Consider the following 22,223-nt stretch of genomic DNA (forward strand, 5'->3'; position numbering starts at 1 on the left):
CAAAACCATAGTTAGGGAAAGGCTAAGGTCAGGGCAGGCAAAGTGTCAGCAATCTGATAAAAATTCTGAGGTCAAGGAAGGCAGCAAAGGGTGAATACAGAAGTCAGGCACAGGTCAGGCCAGACAGCAGAGGGTCAGAATCCTGGAATAGGTCAGAAGTCAGTACAGGGGCAGACAACAGAAACAACACACCTTCGCAGGACAGTAGCAAGCTGTCTCATAGGGGAAGGTGCCTTAAGTAGCCAAAGGTGACCCGCTATAAGAGAAATAGGGTGTGTGTGCACTGGCCCCTATTGCCAGAGGCCTTGCCAACATGAAGCATTCTGTTGCTTTTTAGGGAGTTGATACACTAACTTGAACATATTTATAGAGGAGCACAAGTATCTCGGCCAGTGAACTCTACATCTCATCGATACTAATTTACTAACTGCAGCCTGGTGTAACCTTTTGCATTAAATATTAACAACAGCATTGGCAACATTGTTTATATAAGTGGCATATAGACAACATTTCTATACTCAAACAGACTCTTGCTAAATATTTTTCATTTGATCTTTTACCAGATTTTTTTTATTCTGAAATTTATTTTACATGGATCCATCATTAGGTGAGCTGCTAGGCCCACAGGTTATGGTTTTGGACTGGGCCGGGGTCCTAGGCTCGAATCCGACCAAGAACATCTGCATGGAGTTTGTATGTTCTCCCAGTGTTTGCGTGGGTTTCCTCCGGGTTCTCCGGTTTCCTCCCGCACTCCAAAGACAGACTGATAGGGACCTTAGATTGTGAGCCCCATTGAGAACAGCTTGATGCTAATATCAGTAAAGCGCTGTGGAATATAAAGTGCTATATAACTGCATACAATAAATAAATTGTATTTATGATTAATTTAGTATTTCATTTTCACTTAGGTCATATATTTTTCTGATACATCGATAATAATTGTAATATATTTTTACAGTTGATTCGGTTTCGATAACAAGAAAAAGTATTGCGATACTCGATACCATTTGATACCACACAAAAAAACTAAAAAACCTTTGAAAAAAAAATCAACATTTTATTTACATTGCCATTTTCTAACAGCCATAACTTTACATATACAGAGTTGTATGAGAGCTTTTTTTTTTTTTTTTTGCAGGACAAGCTGTAGTTTTTATTGGTACTATTTTTGGGGAACATACAACTTTAGAATTTTTTTGGGGTGGGGACAAGATGAGTAAAAAAAAATTGCTAATTGCATGTTTTTCTGATACGGCATTCACAGCACAGGAACATTTTTTATAATATTTTAATAGTTGACAAGTAACAAGTGATTTTATTGGTCACATGACGATGAAATCATCAAAGATCCCTAAACTTCTCAGCTTCCAGCATCGGGCAGACATGGTGAGTTTCCCTCTCCCCGGCCCTCCTATTCTCCACTCTACCTCTCTCCCTGACACTCCACCCATCGGGTCCTTCAGCTTTTTCATTGATGGCAATGGCCAGCCACGTCACAGTGAGGAGGGAAGGACACTCTCCCTCCTTCTCCATTGTACAGCTGCTTATGAGAGCAGCCAATCCCAATATTGTATCAAAGTATCGAAAAAGTATTGAGTTTTATATAGAAAAAGTACCTATATTATATTCATATATATTATTATATATCATATATTATTAGAATAACATAGCGGCTCTCCTCCAATGAAAGCATCACTCCTGTCCGTGGCTTGTGCTTGGTGTTCAAATGAACTGGATTTAGCTGCAATACCATTTACGACCCATAGGCAAGAGTGTGCTGTGTTTGGAAAACAGCAGCCATGTTTTTGAAGTCTTAGGGATGATGTCAACTGTCATCTTTACATATTCCCGTCTCATGTCTAGGTAGAAGCTTCAGGACGTTTTGTAGAAACTCTAGGCACATGTGCATTTCATCAACTAAAGTGCACCAGTGAACATTCTGTCTCGAGTTAAATTGTTGCTTGAAGATCATTTTTATATATTGAAAAATGGACTGAGGGAAAGGGAAAAAAAGTAACAAAAAAAAAATCTGGCCCATCGTGATGGGGAGATATATAAATGAAACCAGTAAAGAGGTTGCATGTGGGATTGATTATCTCATTGATTAAAAGTAAAATTCATCCATCTATATCCCACCTCCCTCCCACAAGCCACTAACCACAGCTATTTTTTAGGGCCTTCCATTGCCCTAGTTACTTCATATTCATGGTCTAAACTCTTGTGGTTCAGACGGTTTGTCTTCTGGGTAGCCAAAAGGAGAATAAAAAAAATAATAATTGGCCTTCTTAATTGCACAAAGTAGACAGTTGACATAGTAAGGGTATTTTGTGATCGTAATCATATTCCAGACGAAAGATTTAGCCGTTTCATAGGCGTATCAGAAGGGCTATGGTCAAGGTAACCTGGAAAGTGCAACTGAAGAGATATGAGAAGTGGAGCACTAGGTGTTCTTGTTTACCAAGTGATTGCCTGGAGGTCAACTTCCTCTTCTGGTGTTTGTTTGGTTCGAATGACCGCAATTTCGAAACCGGATGGTAGATGGAAACCACATACTACATGCTAAAAAAGACCTGATTTTTTTGTAAATATATATATATATAGTTAAGTACATGGATAGTATATCCATGCTTTTATTAATGGATCCCTCCTCCTTTTACTTCTTCCCTATTGTATAAGAAACCATCAATGGTGGAGATACCATTCAATAATTTTATTTATTTTATTTTTTTTCATTTTTTTATACTCTTCTTCTGGGGAGGCAGGAAGGCTGAGGAACAATATGGCCGCCAAACAAGGAGCTTGAAGACCTTGAGCCTTGATGCAAAACCTTTTATCTGGGATGTCTACATGGACTTAATATGGTCTTTATATATGATCATTATAATTAACATAAGCTTCTGGACCCCCACCTATCATGTAAACTACTCAGGGGCATCCCATTTTTATTAAATATGGTATCTTGAACGGCAATGCTGACATATTGGTGAATTTTTCTACCTTATGTAAACATTTATAATGAACATAATGGACATTCACCTTAGTCAGATAGAAGCTGGGGATGAAGTGGGAAATGTAGTGGTCAGGAACTCACCTAGCCATGTTTCTGCAGTGCCTTCTTCTCTGCTTAGCACCCATTGCGTGCACCAATCACATGGCTATTCCTGGAAGGGTGCCGTGCTGACGAGCCAAGTCATAGCTGATAGGCATATACGAAAAAGGGGGCTCCGAGCCAATCAGGGCTTTGGTTCACCATGCAATCAGAAGGTGGTGCGAGGGATTGTACTTTTGTACAGTGCCTGTGCTTTTGTATGTGTCGTGGCTCCTGGTCATTGTGCTACTCTCAGCACCTGCATTAGTTCTCCTAGAGAACTTACTTTGGCTTATTTCTGGAGTAATCCTTAGTCTGCTGATTTGGATTTGATTGATTCTCCAAGAGAGCCGACTTTGGTTTCTCTCTGAATTAACCATTTGTCTACTGATTTGGCTGTACCTGTCTGCATGGTTTTGACCAGACTAATCATTTGCACTTCCCTGGTCGTTCTATTAGGTCTGCTACTAGTGATCTTGCAACTGTTTTCTACTACCTTACTCTGCAGGTGTAACCTGAGTCCTTAGCAGCTAAGTCCAAACAGTCTTGCTGGTAGCCTTGGTTCCTACTAAGAGGAGGACTGGTAGCAGTTTTTGAGTATCTTTGCTTTGGTTCCAGATGGTGCACTGGCTCATAGAATTGAATCTGGAGAGGGGGCACCTGTCTATGATGTTCCATATGTCTTAATGTCATGGTGATGATCTGTGCCCCTGCCATTCGGCTCTCTGTAGCATGCATGGGCGCCGCATCACTCATCTAGCATCTTCCCGTTTGCCAGACTCCTGTTTCCCATGCTGTAGGCCACAGCCTGGCTGCAAGCCCTCTTATTACAGAGACCTTACCCTGCAGCACTGCATGGGTTAATGCCCTTTCTAATCATGTGCTCAGCTGCTTCACTATTGAGCTCATCAGCCCTCTTGTATAGCTGTGTTACTGACCTCCCTTCCTTGCCTGTGCAATTTGGTCTCGACAGATCTTGCTAGGTCTCTGCAGCTTGTTGAGCTGTACAAGAGCTACTAAGTTTGTCCGCCTGTGTACCAACCTCTGCCTGGAATCATGATCATCTGCCATCTGACTTGACCTGTACCCGTTCATCATACTGATCCTGTGCTGCCTGCCCTGATCTCTGTTTGTCTGCCTATATTTCTCTGCCTGTTTACCAACCTCTGCCTGGGATCTTGACCGTCTCCTGTCTGATCTGACCTGTGCCTTTCTATCGTACTGATCCTGTGCCATCTGCCCTGACCTTTCGAGTGTCCGCAGATTTTCACAAACTCTGCCCACCCTGACCTTGTCCTGTTATTGACTTCGAGTTTGCCTGTTCCCTCGGTGCCATGCACAGGTGTCTCTGATCTTTATGGGTCAAGAGCTGACTACATCAGGACCATTCCAAGAGGGAGCAGCCTGGCGACTTCCCTGCAGTGAAGTCCAGATCCCTGTATAGGGAATAAAGGGTAAATACCAGGGAACCACCAGGATAACGCCATCAGGACTAGTTCAAAGTCAAACCGGTTGGTCGGCACTGTGATTCCACTTAAAAGACCATATAGAAAAGAGGTGGGCCAAACATAAATATGGTGATAGAGGTGTATGAAGTAGCTATGGGGGCATGGTGGATACCAGTTGGGTCACCAACAAGTCATTCTTCCTTGGTCTTAGTATTTAAATAAAGGACAAAAGTAATTCCCACCAAATCAGTTATTATCGCTTCCCAAATCCACCATCCTAACTATTTTCTCAAAGTCGCTAATTTTCACCCTAATTTCCCGTTCTGCGTAAATACATTTCCTAACACAACAATATTTGCCGTGAGTCATTGTATTTTAATCTTAAAACTATCACCCTGGGCATTAAAATGGCACCTTAAGTCTCCTTAATGCTGCCGCATTGTCCTGTAAGTCGCTCTCATTATTCTCAAGTTTCTAAATTACTCAGCCCCGTGCTTTCTAATGGGGAACGCGAAACAGTCGATACTCTTATTCCGGCTCCGCTGACAAATGAAGTGATTTCATGGCATGGATTAATCAGATAATTATTATTCTGTTTATGAAAGAATAATTGAATTTCAGGGTTAAAGGGAAAAAATGAGATCCTGCGAAAGCTTGCGAAAGGAATTTCTAGGTGGCCTACTGTTTTTCTGCTATTAAATACGACACCTTCTGCGTTATCATTGCGGCGATTCTATGAAATAAAACAATCAATCCTCTTAACTACTGTACAAATTAATAGGCACAATGCGAGCGACCGTGTTGGTGCATTGTCTGCGCCACTAAGTCTAGTTTAGTAGAACAGGATAATACTTTCATCTTATAAAAAAAAAAAAATTAATATGCTTATATCTGATTTATATCTGAGTTATATTTAGATAAATTAGCACCTGGAGAATGGGCTCATTTGTGTAATATTATGTTATTATTCCAATCTTTACTGTACTCCTCCAGTCGCTCAAGTGGAAGGAAGTCGCCTGTGTGCAAATGAGGCACAAATTAGTCATTTTTTTGACACGTGGTCTGCAGGAATAAAACCATTAAATAAATAAATAATATAGGCCCCCACAAGCACTTGCACCCGCGTTTAATGTGTGCTGCTTTTTTCTTTTCTCTCTCTCTCTCTATATATATATATATACAGATGAAACTCCAAAAATTTTAATATCGTGCAAAAGTTCATTTATTTCAGTAATGCAACTTAAAAGGAGTTGCATTAATACAACTTAAAATTTTAATATTGTGAAAGGGTTCAATATTCTAGGCCACGGATGGGCAAACTGCGGCTCTCCAGCTGTTGTAAAACTACAAATCCCAGTATGCCCAGTCTGCCTACAGCTATCAGCCTACAGCAGGGCATGATGGGATTTGTAATTTTGCAACAGCTGGAGAGCCGCAGTTTGCCCATCCCTGTTCTAGGCTCAAAGTGTCCCACTCTAGTCAGCTAATTAATCCATACCCCCTGAGCAAAGGGGACCCGAGATTGTCACTTTGGGGTTTTCATAATCCAAATTATAACAAATAAAGGCTTGAAATATCTCGCTTTGCCTGTAGTGAGTCTCATATGTTAGTTTCACCTTTTAAGTTGCATTACTGAAATATATGAACTTTGCACGATATTCAAATTTTTTAAGTTTCACCTGTATATATATATATATATATATATATATATACGCACTATATTAATATTCCATATCATTCGGAATACAAATGAATAATAATTTCAAAAAGACCAAGAGCTGAGGACTTGGCGAGAAAAAGTACAAAAAACAAAACAAAACAAAAATAAATAAAAGCAAAGTGTTTGTTCCCAGGGAATTTTGTAACTGTAAAACGAGAGAAGGATCAGGCTGTTGCACTTTAACATGCCCAATCCTGTTGTTCTTAGGAGATAAGTCGCCGTTAGAGGTGTGTGGCACTGATTTACTCCCCTCTCCCTCCTATGAACACGTGCATGATAGGCCGAGCTGAGTGTGCATGTGTATAGGGAGGTCGGAAGAGATAGCTCAATAGCACACACAGCGCCTATGTAAACGTCGACCATAGAATACACAAATAATGTGACCGTATAACATCTACCCAGTGCCATCTAGGGTGCTGCCTTTACCAGTGGTGACGGGTGGAGCCTGTGTGACCCCACAGCTTGCATACCACTAAGACCAGCCCTGGTGCAGTCAATGCTTTATAATTCTCAGTCACACAATGACTTTTACACTAATTTTATGTTTCCAGAAGGTATTTTCACTTTCACAGCAATACATTTTGTTGCAACATTGTGTTCACATTTTCTTTTGTTTTCTCTTCCTGAAGCTTTTCTATTTATATTTGCTGTGTATTTTCCGGCTTCTTTTGTTGCTTTCGCTTTTATCTTTGACACTACAAGATGCCCGTATGTGTGAATGTATTTGGTATATTGGCTTTCAGTGATTAGTATGTCAAGAGTGACTGGCCAGGCTTGTTTCTGCGCATCTAACACATGATTGTTTACATTGTAGATATATATACAGTGGGGCTTGAAAGTTTATGAAACCTTCAGCGTTTTAGATATTTTTGCATAAATTTGACCTAAAATTACATCAGATTTTCACACAAATCTTAAAAGTAGATAAAGATAACCACATCAAACAAATGAATCTAAAAAATATTAGACTTGGTCAATTATTTCTTGAGGAAAATGATCCAATATCAAATGTCTGTGAGTGTGAACCTGTAGGATTAGCAGATGACCGCAGAAGCAGAGGACCTCAGAAGAAGAGTTGTTGATGCTCATCAGAGGCTGAAAAAGTAAAACAAAAACATCTCTAAAGGGTACTTTCACACTAGCGTTAAGTTAGAAGAATCCGGCAGGCAGTTCAATTGCCAGAACTGCCTGCTGGATCCAGAAATCTGTATTCAAGCGAATATAATTTGTTTCTGGATCTGAATGCGAATCCGTCAGACAAATGCATTGCAATACCGGATCCGTGTCTCTGGTGTCATCTGGAAAAAAGGATCCGGTATTTATATTTTTCACAGATTTAAAGGTCTGTGCATGCGCAGACAGGGAAACCGGATCAGTTTTTTCCAGAACATTTGGCACCGGATCCGGCATTAATACATTTCAATGGAAATTATCTATCCCGGATACGGAAATCCAGCAAATGTTCCGGAATTTTGGCCGGCCAAATACCGTAAAAGGGACTGAACTGAAGACATCCTGATGCATACTGAACGGATTGCTTTCTATTCAGAATACATTGGGACAAAACTGAAGCGTTTTTTTTCCGGTATTGAGCCCCTAGGACGGAACTCAATACTGGAAAACTTTAACGCTAGTGTGAAAGTATCCTAAAGAGTTTAGACTCCACCAATCTATAGTCAAACAGATTCTGTACAAATGGAAGAAATTCAAGTCCTTTATTACCCTCCCCAGGAATGATGGATCAACAAGAATCACTAAGACATGTAATCGTCTCAAGGCCGTAAAGGAACTCAAGGTAAATTCCAAAAGCACTAGTGGCCTTTCTCATGTTAACTTTTGTTAAAGGGGTATTCTGGTTGTTAAAAGGTATCCCCTATCCTATAACTATAACCTATCCTAAAACTATTAGATTGGTGGGGGTCCTACAGCTGGGACCCCCACTGATCACGAGAACGGGGACCCCTGCTGCTCCCCTGAAATGAACAGAGCAGCCAGTCAGGCATCCATGTGGCCGCTCCATTAATCTCTATGGGAATTTTGGAGATAGACAAGCACTATACGCTGCTATCTCTAAAACTCTGATAGAAATGAATGGAGCGGCCACATGCATGTGCGACCGGCCAATCCGTTAATTTCAAGATGGCTACAGGGGATATGGGGTCCCTGTTCTTGCGAAAGGTGGGGGTCCAAGCGCTGGATAGATACCCCCTATCCTATGAAACAATGAATTTTGAATCACAGCAGCAAATTCTAAAGAAAAATGTCAGGACAACTGTCTGTGAGCTCCTAGAGAACACCTAGTATGCTACTCTGGGTTTCTGGGCAATATACAAGCTCTGGAAAAATTAAGAGACCACTCCAATTTTTTCTTAAGCATCTCCACATGTATGGCGCCATTCTATTCCAGTGTTTGTTGACTGCCATCACAGGCCCCCCTCATTCTACTTATTGAGGGATGATTAGGTGACCACCTAAACAAACTCTTATTTAATAAGCAATAGTATAAAAACCACTCATGTGGTCATCAGTATTCTCTTATTATTGAACCAGCTGGATAGAAAAGCTGTGCTAGTAATCCCCAAAAAGTACCACATTTTTTACTTTATAAGACGCACTTTTTCCCCCCAAAGTCTAATCTGAGGTCTGATGGGGGTCTGACATGGAAGTCTGATCTGAGGTCTGATGGGGGTCTAACATGGAAGTCTGATCTGAGGTCTGATGGGGTTCTGACATGGAAGTCTGATCTGGGGTCTGATGGGGTTCTGACATGGAGGTCTGATCTGAGGTCTGATAGGGGTCTAACATGGAAGTCTTATCTGAGGTCTGATGGGGGGTCTGACATGGAAGTCTGATCTGGGGTCTGATGGGGTTCTGATATGGAGGTCTGATCTGAGGTCTGATAAGGGTCTAACATGGAAGTCTTATCTGAGGTCTGATAGGGATCTAACATGGAAGTCTGATCTGAGGTCTGATGGGGTTCTGATATGGAGGTCTGATCTGAGGTCTGATAAGGGTCTAACATGGAAGTCTGATCTGAGGTGATAGGGGTCTAACATGGAAGTCTGATCTGAGGTCTGATGGGGTTCTGACATGGAGGTCTGATGGGGGTCTGATGTGAGGTCTAATATGATGCCCTGATATGGGGGTTTGATCTGAGTTCCTGATATGGGGTCTGATTGTGAGGTCCTGATTTGGGTGTCTGATCTGAGGATTTGATATGGGGTCTGAAGAAAGACATTTTTTTTCTTATTTTTCCCCCCTAAAACCTGGGGTGCGTCTTATCATCAGGTGCATCTTATAAAGCGGAAAATACAGTAAGTGTAATCAGCAAATAACTACAGACCATGACAAACTTTATTGAAAAGAAAACTTCTTAGAGAGGAAAAGAAGAATACAATTCTAGCTTTTCTGGCAGAGGAATACAGTGAGCATTAGGAGAACAAGGTCTAGCAGCAAACATTGGGGACAACAAATGAGAAGCAGAGACGAGACGAGCTGAAGTTTGCATAAGACCATAAAGATTGACCTATAGAGGACTGGAGTAAGGTTATCTTCTCTGATGAGTCCAGTTTTCAGCTTTGCCCAACGCCAGGTCATGGGGGTGTTTCAATAAGGCTGGAATCAGGTTGATTTGACTTTGTGAAGGACATATGAATCAAGCCACATGCAGTTATCCTGGGAGAAAACTTGCTTCCTTCTGTTCTGAAAATGTGCCCCATGTCACACCACTAGGTCAAGGTCAAAGTGTGGCTGATGGACCACCAGATCAAGACCCCATCAGCCCAATCTTCAGACCTGAACACCATTGAAAACCTTTGAAATGTGATCAAGAGAGGAAGATGTGCTGTATGTCACAAGCCACCAAACAAAGCTGAGCTGCTTGAATTTCTACATCCACAACAATGTGAAGACTGGTGGAAAGAAACCTAAGGCTACTTTCATTCTAGCGTTTAAGTTTTCCCATATTAAGTTCCGTCACACGGGCATAATCGCGGGAAAAAGCGCTTCAGTTTTGTCCCCATTCATTGTCAATGGGGACTGAACTGAACTGAACGGAATGGAGCGCTCCAAAATGTATTCCGTTCCATTTAGTTGTGTTTCCATACCGGAGAGCAAACCGCAGCATGTTGTATTTTGCTTTCCGTCCTGGAATGGGGAGCAAGACGGATCCGGCATGACCCCCAATGCAAGTCAATGGGGACGGATCCGTTTTCTCTGACAAAGTCTGCCACAATAGAAAAAGTATCCGTCCCCCATTGACTTTCAATTGAGATCATGAGGGATCCGTCTTGGAAATGTTAAAGACAATACAACCGGATCCGTTCATAACGGATGCAGACGGTTGTATTATCAGTAACGGAAGCGTTTTTGCTGAACCGGATCCAGCAAAAACGCTAGTGTGAAAGTAGCCAAAGACATCTGAAAGCTGTGATAAAATATCAGGGTTATAGACGAAATATTGATTTCTGGACTCCTTCTAAGTTGAAATATTAGTATTATGATGTTTAAAAATAAATATGAACTTGTTTTGTTAAGCATTATTTGAGGTCTGATATTACTGTAACTTTGTTTGCTAATTTGACCATGCATACTAAGCATGCTCCATAAGCAGAAATAGTGTCCCAACCAAGGCCTCTCAGGCAGCCAAGCACATTTTCTGTGCTCTTCTCTGCTTTTTCATAATAGGATTTGTATCTATTGCGGTGCTTGTGTTCCCACATAATGCTTCTCTGGAAAAGAGACATGCAAGCTAGTTTGTTTTCTAAAAGGAAAGGAAAACTGTCTCTTACCAGTAACCCAGATCTTTCTGGATAACCATCCATTAACAGCTGATTAATAAAAATGTGCTTGGCTGCCTGAGAAGCCTCGGTTGGGGTACCATATCTCCTTATGGAGGGTGCTGAGCATGCATGAGGAGTGTCGTAGTAAGTCCGTCAGCTCTCCTCTTACATCTGCTGACATTAGATAGGCTATGAAAAGCTAATTTGAATATCTTTCCCAGAAACCCAGAGGAGTGTTGCCTGGCCTACAATTCTCTGCACACCTATTACGCATACTAGATGCTCTCCGCAATGAGAAAGTACCCCCAGACAAGGCATAGATATTGCCCAGAAACCCAAAGTAGCATCTATTATCTAGTAGACCCCCTCTTGGGTAGAACAATTCATACTTGAATCGCTTCTCGGCCTTTTGGCTAAGATCAAGTGTAGTATCTGTTCTTCAGTCCTGTCGAGCTACGCTCCAGGCTGTACTCCAACCTTGGTATGCCCAAGGTTGTTGAGCGGAACGGAGAACCACACAGCAACTCTAGGTCATGGAGCATGGGTATGGAGCGAAGCCTATGCGAAGTGACCAGGAGCTCTGCTGGATCGAAGCCAGGAGGTGCGGGTTGTGTTGGAAGCCCAAAAGTGGTAGTGCCCCAGGGGTGGTGTCCCGGGGGTGCCTTAACTCACGGGTTTTTGGCCTATTGAGTGATGGCACATTTGCACATGCACTTTTTCTTACACAATTTTTAGCACACACCTCTATTTGCTCGGCTTCGGCCCTGAAGATACGAGGAATTTTTATAATTCCGGCCGAATGTCCGGGCCTTATGGCATACATTCCACTTATTTAATTTTATGTCACTGTGTGCACTTTTCCACGTTTGTGTGTCACTAGGATTTTCAAGGGTTGCGGCGCCCTAACGGGTACCCCCTCCTTGAGGTCTAGGGGGGGTGTGTGTGGCCATCTGGTTCCTCACCCCCCTGCCAAACCCCTTGTGCTCTCCCTCCGGGGAGAGCCCAGACCTTGTCGAAGCTCCTGGCTGACGCCTTGGGTGGCAGCCTAGGCGAAAGCCGGGAGCATAGATGGGCGAACCCTTGGCTTCGGCTGAGGGTTGCCACTTGTCCCGGTCCCTTGCAGGAGCTTAATGGCCCCGGAGGGATAGGGAATGGTTTGTGGGGGGCTCTTCTCTTCGGAGAGGGCCTGCGATAGACCGCGACCTAGTGCACTTTTTTGTGTGGCACGCTGCACGATTTTGTTGCACGAGGTGAGAGCACGATTTTGGGCTTTCGATAAAGAAAAAAAAAAAAAAAAAAAAAAAAAAAATTCATACTTGAATCAAACGTTTCCAAAAATTCTGTGAATTGGACCAGTAACAAATTTCAATAAATTTGCTCATCTCTAATATTTATGTATGAAAAAAGTCTTGATTAAACGCCTGGTACTGGTCTACAGCCCGTACTAACTGGTCTGAAGAGCATCATTTATAAAGATATAGGATCTCTGAGAAGACCAAATCTACAGTGTAATAAAAAAGTCTCAGCAGAATCTAGGGGAGCAGAGCCTATAGGATAACACATGTAAAGTGTCAAAAAGAGGGACCGCGAACCCACGGGGGGCATGGGGGGGGGGGGAATAGGGCAATTGCGCAGGGCTCCTTTTCCGAAAAGGGACCCCTGCTGTTTAAAACTTAAGTGGGCCAACGGTGGGAACCTTTTTTCCTCCCCTGCCCCTGACTGGCACTCTAACATGATGCAGCGGTCCACTGCTGTCCACCCCGCACCGTCTCCCAGTCTCACCAGAATCCTGCTGCCACAGACATCGGACGATCTGTGTGGGTGGAGCTAACATAGCCCCGCCCCCATCCTTTGCATGCACTTGACTAAGGATGCAAGGCCCAAACCAGACTGGGATGACAGGGTCTTCTACTGCATCCGACCCCAGGCTCTGACCTCAGCTGCTGGACTGCAAGAGCTCCCAGGACCCTCTTATCATATAGCACCTGGCCTGTTCCCCCTCCAGCTGGTAAGTCCATCCAGTAAAAAGCATGCAGCAGTGTCTGTGGAGGAGGGGGTGCAGGGCTGCTGGGGGTCACATTCTCCTTGTAGCAGCCCTGCACTGCACCTTAAATAATGATAGTCACTGATCTGTGAGTTCCCTCTGTGAGCTCCCTGTGCCCCACTGTGAGCTCCATGTGTCCAAATGTAAGCTTCCTGTGCCCCCTCTGTGAGAGCCCTGTGCCCCCTGTGTGTGCTCCCCCTGTGTGCGCTCCCTGTGCCCCCTGTGTGCGCTCCCCCTGTGTGCGCTCCCTGTGCCCCCTGTGTGATCTCCCTGTGCCCCTCTGTAAGCTTCCTGTGCCCCCTCTGTGAGCGCCCTGTGCCCCCTGTGTGTGCTCCCCCTGTGTGCGCTCCCTGTGCCCCCTGTGTGCGCTCCCCCTGTGTGCGCTCCTTGTGCCCCCTGTGTGATCTCCCTGTGCCCCTCTGTAAGCTTCCTGTGCCCCCTCTGTGAGCGCCCTGTGCCCCCTGTGTGTGCTCCCTGTGCCCCCTGTGTGTGCTCCCCCTGTGTGCGCTCCCTGTGCCCCCTGTGTGATCTCCCTGAGCCCCTCTGTAAGCTTCCTGTGCCCCCTCTGTGAGCGCCATGTGCCCCCTGTGTGTGCTCCCCCTGTGTGCGCTCCCTGTGCCCCCTGTGTGTGCTTCCCCTGTGTGCGCTCCCTGTGCCCCCTGTGTGCGCTCCCTGTGCCCCCTGTGTGATCTCCCTGTGCCCCTCTGTAAGCTTCCTGTGCCCCCTCTGTGAGCGCCCTGTGCCCCCTGTGTGTGCTCCCCCTGTGTGCGCTCCCTGTGCCCCCTGTGTGTGCTCCCGGTGCCCCCTGTGTGATCTCCCTGTGCCCCTCTGTAAACTTCCTGTGCCCCCTCTGTGAGCGCCCTGTGCCCCCTGTGCCCCCTGTGTGCGCTACCCCTGTGTGTGCTCCCTGTGCCTTCCTGTGCATGCTCCCTGCGACTACTGTACGTACTCCCTTTGCTCTCTGTGCCTCCTGTTTCCCTCCTATGTGCTCCCTGTGTCACACACTGTTTTGGGGGATCTGTGGATGACATTGTTATAGGGGATCTGTAAATGACACTGCTATGGGGGATCTGTGGATGAAACATTGTTATAGGGCAGGGGTAGGCAACCTCCAGCACTCCAGCTGTTGTAAAACTACAACTCCCAGCATGCATACTTGCTCTGCTCTTCTCAGAACTCTCACAGAAATGAATGGAGCATGCTGGGAATTGTAGTTTCACAACAGCTGGAGTGCCGAAGGTTGCTGATCCCTGTTATAGGGGATCTGTGGCTGACACTGCTGCTATTATTATTTATAAGTGATTATTATATTACTATTATTTTCTTCAAATTTTCATCATTTCGTCTATCTATTAACTATGCTGTTCCATTATGACTGGCCATTTTTCATTATATTATTTCTGCATTATTATTATTTTCTACTTGAAATTATTGATTATGTCCTGTGTGTACAGTGCTGACATCAAACACAACAATTACAAATGCTGCACTTTTCTATTCTAAGATTAGTTATTTTATGTTATGTTGCCCACAATTTTGTAAAAAAATAAATAAAATTTCTTAGATTTTTTTGGGGGTAGGTAATTGGTTATACAGTGACTAATACTTGTCTAGTTCATAACAAACACAAATGTATTATTTTTTTCTTTTTGGTGAATGAGGGGGGGGGGCATGTTTTCTCCTGATTGCTAGAAAATCTGAAGAAATAAGCAAAACTTATGTTACCCAAGTTATGGTGAAACTAGCACTTCTCTTGCAAGACTGGAACAATGTGTCTCTCCGGGGTGTGCATTGTTGCTTGGCTAATCGTATGCCTCAGGTATGTTTTCACAGAACAATAGTTTGCACTACAAGAACCTCTACAGAGTGATTATAACACAGCAATGATCACCCGGAGTGTCGTATTGTGATTACATAAAATGGAGGCTTGTTGTTAAAAAGTTTCACACAATACGTCAAAATCTTTTGCTTGCGAGCCATTCAGTCTGTTTTCTTTCTGCATTTTATAAATGCTTTCGTCTTTTGTGTAATATTCAGGATGTGTTTTATATGATATTAGAAGCTACAGATTCTGCAACTTTGCTTATTTAGGATAAGGTCAGGAGCTCACATCCAATAGATCGAGAAGCAACAGACGATACACCAATAAATACAGTAATACATTATATTAGGCTGATGAAGGGTCCAGTAGGAAGCCGAAACGTGCTACAAAATTGCCAAGAGCTGGAGAAGGGTATGTTCTTTATTTCACTGGATTATGTATTGTGGCAGACAGGACCAAAGACAGGATTTGGGTCAACCGGATGCAAAGGAGAACAGTTGGGCCTCCATGAACAGCCTAGAGGTGAGTGCAATAGCACTAGTTACTAAAACCATCTTACCCTAAATGTTACTGCCCTGCCCTCTTTTTTTTTTTGTCTTTTAAATATTAGTAAAATCTAATAGATGATGAATTTGAGGTAATGGAACAAAAGAAGGTTAAAGAGTAACTGTACTTTCACAGAATTGGTCTAATTAGCACATTTCTAAATCAATCTATTTAAAAAATGTGCCTGCATCCACCGGAAAAAAAGCTGTAAAGTCATGGCCACTAGGGGTGTCACTTCCACCCGATTTGCAGTCCACTGTCTATCGTCAGGCAAGATCCATCCCAAGTAACAGAGACACAGAAGACGGCTCATATGAAGCTGGGGGGGTGTCAGAGATAGACAAGATCCTGAGTCTCATAAAAGATCTGCTTCTACACTGCTTTGGAGATTATAGGGGCACCCTATGTGTCTGTAAGTGTGATCTCCCCTTCATCTGTTCTATGAGCTCTGGAGCTGAAAAAAAAAACTAATGAGAAGTAAGGGAAGTGAAGACACTGCAAAACAGTTCTGGCAGATTGACAAAAGCAAGAAACCCCCTGCTTCTGAGAGAAATGCATCTAGCTGTGCAGCTGAAGACAGGAATAATGCGGCTGAAAAAGACTTTAGGGAAGCTCAAAAAAGACCTTCTGCTTTATAGTTATGACTGTACAAAGAAGCATAGCCATTATGCAAACTTTTTTTGAAAACTCAGGCATACTTTAAGCAGCAATTCTGAGGCTATAATATAGATGGCCATGAATATCAGGTCATTAGCATCCAAACTATGTTTGGTAGTGCCTGTGCCTAGTGCTGAAGCTAATACTCATACACTTGAATGGGACTGAGCTACAAAGGGCTGCGGTTCTAGGCACAGCCATGGCCGATTGTATAGAATTGTGCCTGGTTAACAATGATGAGGATGCCATGCTCCCTATGTAAGAGGGTTAAACAGCCACCATTGCTTAAATACGGTTTCTAATACTGTTGATGTGAATTTTTACTTGTTAGAGTTGTCATCGTGCAGGTTTACCACTAGAGGCAGCTGTTCTTCCACACAGTTACGTTTTTGAATATGCATAAGAGGTGGAGATGATGACTCCTGCAGCTGCTGCTGTGAAGAAGCAGGAAGTGGTGAGCTGAGCAGACATGTCTGTGCAGGGACTGGAAGACAGCATTGTGTGCCCTTCTCGCATTAGTGGGACTTGGAGTGTCCAGAGTCACTGTTGGAAGTGACTGATGGCTTTCAGCGATCCAGATGGCATCCAGGAGAGAGAGGAATCGGTTCCCGGAAGGCTGGAAGAGCCGTGGAACAGTCGGGCTGCCATAAGAGGTGCAGTTACTCAGCCTGGAGAAGAAGCATTCCGCCATTTTGTGAGCTGTCTGAGAGGACCGTGTGGATCCAGATTCTGTTCCTAGGGATGAGCATCGGCGTCAGGAAGCTGATCAGGACAGAGGGTCAAAGTTACAGGTCCTGCAGTATCATATGTTGTGGCAGGGACTTGCTGTTCGATTTGGAGCAAGCAGCGGATACACTATATACTCAGGTCAGTGACTCAGCGGCACGGTATTGACTTGTAGGCTCTGCCGTGTGCGCCATCGGTCAGGTCTGTTCCCCTGCAGCACAGTATCGACTTGCAGGCTCTGCCGTGTGCGCCATCGGTCAGGTCTGTTCCCCTGCAGCACAGTATCGACTTGCAGGCTCTGCTGTGTGCGCCACCGTGTTAGGGTTTTTCAGTTGGACAGGAACAGTGACTTAGAGCCTGGAGTATAGGGTATCTTGTGTACTTCTATATTTCTTTTTTTTTTACTACTGGTATTGCTGTGTTTATTACTACGGTTAGTAAAATTTCTGTTTTTGCAGAAATGCTGGTGTCGGTGTCGCTTTTCTCGTCTGTGACTTCGCTGTATCCTGGGGAGCCCTCCCCGGTTTACGGTCTTACACACATAGCATCACCGCTCCCTCAATCAGGAAATCTATGGTTGGACATTCACTGATCTGATTATATTGATGGATTACCTTGCACATAGGCTATCAATATAATACTCCCTGAAAAGCTGTTTAAGAAAAGCATTATAGGCTCTTGATGTATGACCTGCTACCATATTTAATACTGATATTAGTAGATAACAGGCAGAGGTCAGTACACGGGCAGACAAATGTATATATCACACTATCGAAAGAACTAGCAAGGTAAAGAACCTATTGCTCAGGCATCTTCCCACAAGGGAAGTTTTCTTAAGTACCCTAGGGTTGCCAACCATCAGCTGGTATAGATTAGGGTGCACATGCACTGGCCGCTTAAGAGCCAGCGGGAGAGCGAAGGCCATACAGGCTGAGGAGGGGAGGCATTGCTGGCAAGCAGGCTGTAGCCTGAGAGGAGAGATAGAGCAGGTCTGGCAGCAGGATCTTTGAGAAGAAGACATCAGGAAGGGGGTCCGGGCTGCCAAGTGAGGTAAGCGGGGCAGCTGTAGCTTGCCCCTTTCACAAAAAGCCTATTGTAGCTACTCGTCTGACTGATATTTACATTTGTTGCCTTTAAGTGGTCAGTAATCAGGTTTTTAAGTACTTAATTTATTGCATTTACATAATAACATTTTGCATTATTTATACTGAATATTTGATACATAAATATTTATAATATTTCAATTTTTTTGAAAAAAATAAAATAACAATAATAATAAATGGAAGCTAAAAAAAAAAAGAGAGAAAAGAACAACTTGCTTTGTTCTTAAAGGATATAGATGAAGTCTTCTCTTAGTGTCACATCAATTTAATGGTGGGAATAGAGCAATCTGCCCAGAACACCTGAGAGGTGACGCCTCCCTTGATAGACAGACCTCTCTGGTGGACAGAAGGTCTAGCCATAATTAAAGCCTTTTGAGAGGCATGAAAAGCCATGGCTGTGGGAAAACTCTTTCACCCCTAACGATCCTAATTTGATCGTTTGGTTGTAATGAGATAAATTCTCTAATGACCTTTTTCCCACTGCTGTAATTTTCTAAAACAATCAGGAAATTTTTGGAGCCTTTGCTATATTTCTAGTAGAATATTTTCACTCTTTGGGCAAATTTCTGACGTAGATATGATTATTATAACAAGGGATAACCATTTTGTTAAATAGGGTATATCATTTGCAAATGATAAAATTGTCATTCAGACCAATCTTGATGGCGAAATTGATAATTGTTGGATGGTGATAAAACAACCGTCATGAGTAAGGATCAGCACTACATGATCCGAAACGCGTAGACATGAATACCCTGTTTGGTTTTTAATTCACTATTTCCAATAAAAGCTGGCACTTTTTTTTGTACTGGAAGCTGGATCCCTGTTTCTTTGGGTGATAAAACAACTGGTTCACAATGGTAGAATTTTTTAAAAAAAATATATTATTTAGATTTTATTCTGTTTATTACTTGTTCTTAATTTATAGTCATTATGATCTCTGGGCATTGAAAGTTGATGATTATATTGGTCTCCACTTGATTCTGTTCTTTGTGTGGTCAGATCTTACAAAAAAGTTGACCCGCCATAGTAAATTTTCTCTGACCACCAGTACCCCCACTGATCATGAAAGCAGGGGTCCCTAAGTACGCTAGGTGAATGGTGCTCTATGGGACTGAAGAAGAGAGTACAGATGTGACTATCTCAGACAGTCCCAAAGTAACAAATGAAGTAGCAGCATGTATGCATGCATGACCACCACTCCATTCGCTTCATGGACTCAGGGACCCACTGTTTTCATTTTCATGGGGTTGGACGCCCACTTATGACTTATTGTGTCCTATGGATACATGATAAGTTGCTATGGTGGGACAGCTACTTTAAGCAAAATTAGAAGGGGTAATATGTGACTGCAGGGTCAGACTACAATGCTTTGTTTGTAGTCTGTAACCATGGAGACACCTAGGTCTGAATAGGAGCTGTATATGTATCAAGGATAGAGAATTTTAATGTTTAAGAATATTTGCATATTTGCTGTTCATATTATTTTACACACTTTGGAGCAAATATGAAAGATTGCTTGTAATAGCACCAGCCAGTGTGAATGCAGCCTTAAAGGAATAAATATGATCATGGCATATTAGGTCAGAACATATTGGGGAATATGGATATCGTAGGAGGTCGATGCTTCAGTGCAGTGCTGCAGAATATGGCCTCTCTTGTTCTGGAGGGGCTCGATGCAGCTATGTACTACATAGTCACCCATTGATTTTCCATTCAACAGAAGTATGCAGCTTATTATTCTCAGACGTTTCTGCCATTGTATTGGAGGGTTGGGTTGTTGGGTTGCCCCAAAGAAGTCACTTGTGTACATATGATCTTTATATTGACTTGTGAAAACCAGTGTAACTTTATACAATTATGTGAAAGCCATTGAGTTTATTTGTGGTCATTTTGCAAACATAAAATCATTCTTGCAGAGATACGGATACAATGTAACACTTTCCATTTTCTGCAAATTTCCCAGGCTTAACCATTTCACGGCTGCAAGAAATACATAAGCGTTTCCCTCGCTCTTTGTCGGTTCACTCTCATGGTTATGTTTTTTTTTTTTTTTTGTGTAGCAAAACAAACAGACAGCTGGAATCAATAGAAACCATGGAAAATGCCAGCAAACAATAGTCTCCCAGTCCATGCTGATGGCCTTGATTGTGAATTGCATGTCTGTGGTCAGGACAAACTGCTCCTCAGTTTTGTCAAGTGATGAGGGTCTGGTAATCCAGGGCAATCAGGGAAGCGCTGAACTACTTGGGTACTTTTCATTGAATAATACTGCTCCTTTGTTTGCATTTCAGCTGGAACTTCTCAGTCAGTGCAGAATAATGTTAGCACTGGCTTCTGCTCAAAGGTGCACCTAGCCTTTCTGCTGTCTGAGGTGAAAATTTAAATGGAGACCCCTGTAGTTATTATGCCCCCCAGTGTTTATAATGGCCACTTACAGTTATAACCTCCCTGTAGTGCCCCCTGCATTATAATGCCCCTGAATTGTCAGTATGTATAATGTCCCCCTGTAGTGCCTTTATGTATAATTCCCCCTATATTGCCTCCTGCATTGTAATGCCCCTATAGTGTCCCCTATATTATAATACTCCATGTAGTACTCCAGCTTATAATACCCCATGTAGCACTACAGCCTGTAATGACCCCTGTAGTGCTCCAGCATGCAATGCCCCTCTGTAGTGCCCCAGCATGTAATGCCCCCTCTGTAGTGCCCCCGCCTATAATGCCCCCTGTATTTCCCCAGCCTATAATGCCCCCTGTAATAATCCAGCGTGTAATGCCCCCCTGCAGTGCTCCAGCATGTGATGCCCCCTGCAGTGCTCCAGCATGTAATGCCCCCTGTAGTGCTCCAGCATGTAATGCCCCCTGTAGTGCTCCAGCCTGTAATGCCCCCCTGTAGTGCTCCAGCATGTAATGCCCCCTTGTAGTACTCCACCATGTAATCCCCCCTGTAGTGCCCCAGCCTATAATGCCCCCCGTAGTGCTCCAGCCTATAATGCCCCCCTGTAGTGCCCCAGCATGTAATGACCCCTCTGTAGTGCCCCAGCCTGTAATGCCCCCTGTAGTGCCCAAGCCGGTAATGCCCCTCTGTAGTGCTCCAACATGTAATGCCCCCTGTAGTGCTCCAGCATGTAATGCCTCCTGTAGTGCTCTAGCCTGTAATGCCCCCTTGTAGTGCTCCACCATGTAATGCCTCCTTGTAGTGCTCCACCATGTAATGCCCCCTTATTCTGCTCCAGGCTGTACTGAACCCATACATTAAAAAAAATGATTAAAATACTCACCTGACTCCTGTTCTATACCAGTGTCTGTGATGCAGTCACAATCCTCTTGCGGCCTGAGTTGCCATATCACAGGCAGTCACAGGGCAGTTCGTGACCATGTGATCTCGTGCCTGAGACCTGCCTCGAGAGGTCACAATGATATCATCACAACCTCTTGTGCTGTTCTGCTTCATCAGAGGCTCCCATGCCCCACCACAAACTGCTGTCCCCTTAGTTGGCTGCCTGAGGCAAGATGCTCATCTCGTCTCATGGCAGATGTGGCACTGCTTCTGCTGTAGTTTAAAGGGGGTCACATTGGATAATCCCATTTTTTTAGGTGTCTGATTCTCCAACAGTGTTCCCCGACAATAAGATAAATGTAGAGTTACACTACTTAGACCCCCAGCGATCAACTTTAATTTGTTGTGGTGCCTTGCAGCAAGTGTTCAATTTCCCTACAGCACCACCACAGGCTGAATGAAGCATTACAGAGTTTTTACTAAAAATCATTGAGTTGTCCAGGTAATACAAGAATGCAGTAGGTCCTCCAGAGTGAGAGGCACTCTTTATAGAAACGCCTTCCTCTAGCTGATACATGAGGTCCTAAATAAAAATTCCCCCAATGATGAAGAGCATTATATTACAAACTATAGCATGATTCTGGAACTATTTGCAGGCAGGACAGTGTGCACATAAGTGCTTGTCAATCAAAGTTCTGGACGCTGCCGCATTTCAAACTCCCTCTGGTCTAAGCACTGATACCAAGTACACTACAAATTAGACAATGGCTCCTGAGGATGTGGAACAAAAAACAATCTTGGTACCATAGCAAAATTTTAGACCTCTAAATTGATTTGGCCCCTAACACTAGAACCCCTACATTTTCAGACCCCAGACCAGAGCCTTAATCAATCAGAACCCAGACCATACCCATTAAATTAATAAGACCCCTTAAATTAACCAGACTCCAGACCAAAATCCCTACATTAATTAGACCTACTAAATGAATAAAACTCCAAAACAGA

The 22,223-nt window shown here is 43.5% G+C and overlaps 1 pseudogene; it reads left to right on the forward strand.

Annotated features, from left to right (window-relative positions):
* Positions 1-11,430: 11,430 nt before the first annotated feature.
* Positions 11,431-11,555, forward strand: LOC122922255 (annotated as a pseudogene).
* The last annotated feature ends 10,668 nt before the right edge of the window (positions 11,556-22,223 follow it).

This window comes from Bufo gargarizans, chromosome 11 (assembly GCF_014858855.1).
Source record: "Bufo gargarizans isolate SCDJY-AF-19 chromosome 11, ASM1485885v1, whole genome shotgun sequence".
NCBI lineage: Eukaryota > Metazoa > Chordata > Amphibia > Anura > Bufonidae > Bufo > Bufo gargarizans.